The sequence below is a fragment of the Gavialis gangeticus genome, unplaced genomic scaffold (genome assembly GCF_001723915.1).
Source record: "Gavialis gangeticus isolate Ggan-Ray unplaced genomic scaffold, GavGan_comp1, whole genome shotgun sequence".
NCBI lineage: Eukaryota > Metazoa > Chordata > Crocodylia > Gavialidae > Gavialis > Gavialis gangeticus.
Window position 1 is genome coordinate 132,630,994 of NW_017729024.1, and position 2,672 is coordinate 132,633,665.

Genomic DNA, 2,672 nt, shown 5'->3' on the forward strand with positions numbered 1-2,672 from the left:
AAGGGGGGGGGGGGGGGGGGGCCGGCCCCGGGGAGCACAGGGGGGGGGGGGGGGTGCCGTCCCCAAGCACCAGGAAATGGTGCAGTATTGGGACAGGGCTGACCCTGAGTACCCCGGAAGGCGGAACAAACACGGTTGTGGAGAACCTGAGCGCCAGTGAGACTCGGGGTGAGCAAGAAGCCCCAGAGAGTGGGCAGTAAGAAGCCCCAGAGAGAGAGAGGGGCAGCAACCAACGTTGAGCACCATGAGGCGCAGTGTGAGGTGGGGCTTCAGAGAGTCTGAGTGAGACAAGACTGAAGGGACAGAGTGTCAACAGGGCGCAGAGCGAGGCCGGGCTGTAGAGTGCCCAAGTGCCAGGCAGACCAAGGCGGGTCCAGCACATAGCAGGAAAACCACAGCCAAGGGAACGAAGGGCAGCCTCCCTGCAATAAATGCATAAGATCAGAGATGTGGCGGGCGAGATTCCGAGGGTGCTTGGAGAACGCTTGGCACGGTACTAAGGGCACCCCTGGGGAGAGCACGGCCACCCTAGGGCACCATCCTGCTACAAAGACAATACTGTATTTTTTGCTAATTAAGAACTTTTGCTATAACAAGTATTTAAAACAGGTCAACATAGTATCAAAAGTTAAATGCTTTTTATTGTTTTTAAAAAAATGTTGGGAGCAGGATAAAATGACAGCTTCCACCAAAGATTGGTAATCTTTATCCCTTGGAATAGATTCAACCCACAGAGCCACTGGATCCAGCCTATAGATGTGGGGTTTCAGCAGCAGGAAGCAGCGATGGTGGAATGGTCCTAAAAGCTGCCTTCCTCTGACCCAAGCTGGGTCATTCTAGCCTGTGGTCTGAAGAGGTTGCTGAGCTCAGTTGGCTTGCACTACTTGGTCAAATAAGTGAGTGAACAAATGAGAAATCAAATCTGGCATTGCTCATGGATTAGAGAGGTTAGGTGTTAACGTACTAGGAGAAGAGAGTGCATATGTAAAAGAATTGTGAAAAATATTAGCTTTGGATAAATTTGTATTTAATGTAATGGGGAAAATGGGAGTCAACACAGGAAAACAAATTAGAGGTGATATATATGGTCTGAATGAATATCTGGTAAGGTGGGTCTTTGCAGAATCAGTCTTTGCATAGGTGAGGAGATAGGTGCAGAGGAGGTTACAATAAAGATGGGAAGTGATAGGCACAAGCTGGAAGATAATTTTTGTTCTGTAGGAATAGGAAAAGCAGGGCGTCCTGTAAATTATTGGGAAAATGTTAAGTTTAGGTGTAGATGTGTAAGGGTAATGACTGGTAGAAAGAGGACATTATCACTAGTCCTAAATGGCAAAAAAAGATGGTGGTGCTGTGACTGGTAACAAAGAAAAGAAAAAGAAGGATGAGTTTGGGGTAGAAAAAAAACCGTTTGGTTTGTACTAACAGTAAATTAAGGATAAGATATTGAAGAGAATCAACAGTCTCAGCGTTGGACAGAAGGGAGACAGGTCAGGAGTTGTGAGTAATCGATGTATGTAAGAATGGCAGTTTAAACCATGTGAGTAGCTAAGATTATTTTAGACATTTTATAGCGGGAGTGCAGAGAGGGATGAAGGAGGATGGAGCTTGTGGGACTCCACCTTTGGTGTGGGGAGGAGGAGGAGGATCTACTAAATGAGAGACTAAAGAAGCCATCAGCAAAGTAGGAGGTGAAACCATTGAAGATGGGAGTAGTAGAAGCCAAGGGAGGGCATGATTTTAAGATCTAGTTTTGAAAGCAGCTGAAAAGTCAGGAAGGCTTAGCAAAAAGTAGAGGTTCAGTCAAAGCCATAAGGGTGTATGGTACCTTGTGAGTCACCTGGTCCAAGCTCCTGCATAAATGCAGGAACTTGTCAAAGGAATTTGACTTGGATTGTCTTGATATGCTTCTTGGCCTCTTGACGGCTCAGATCAACTTATTCAGCCAATGTGTTCCTGGTACTACTCTGAAGACGGACATAAAATAGGTAGGGGCTATGGGGAATTAGCAACCTAATTTTCTGAGAAAATTGTGTTGTTTCCAGGCTGTACATGTCAGCATTCATGAACAGCTTGCACAAAGAGTATTTAGCATAAGGACCAATACAAATCTTAGGAGCACTGAGCATCTGCAATATAAAATTACCACTTTAAACCAAAAATAAACACACTTCTCTAGGTTTACTTCAGAACTGTATAAGTTTTGAGAGATGATTTGTTAGCTGTTCTTGTATTCACTAACTGCTTTGTCTTTGTAAATTAAAAAAAGCATGAAAAGTGGTTGAAAAGTATATAGTGGCATGCTTTTTTAATTGGAAAATGCTGTTTGGACTAAGTAGAAATGTTTTGGGGAAATTTCCAACACAACTTATATAAGCATCTCATTTGAATAAAGAACTTCATTTTGATTTTATAACTAATTTTAGCTAAAATTAGTCACATTTTGAAATGAAATAGGTTGACTTCAGAACTACAAATGTTGATACATTTGAGAAGAGAGATATCTAAAATTAAACTTTGAGATTTTTTTTCTGCTAGTTTTTGTTTAATTTCATTCCAATCTATGACAAAAGGACATTCTGAAATGCTTTTGATTTTCATGGAATGGAAATTTGATTTTTTTTTTTTTTTTTTTTTTTTTTTTTTTTTTTTTTTTTTTTTTTTTTTTTTTT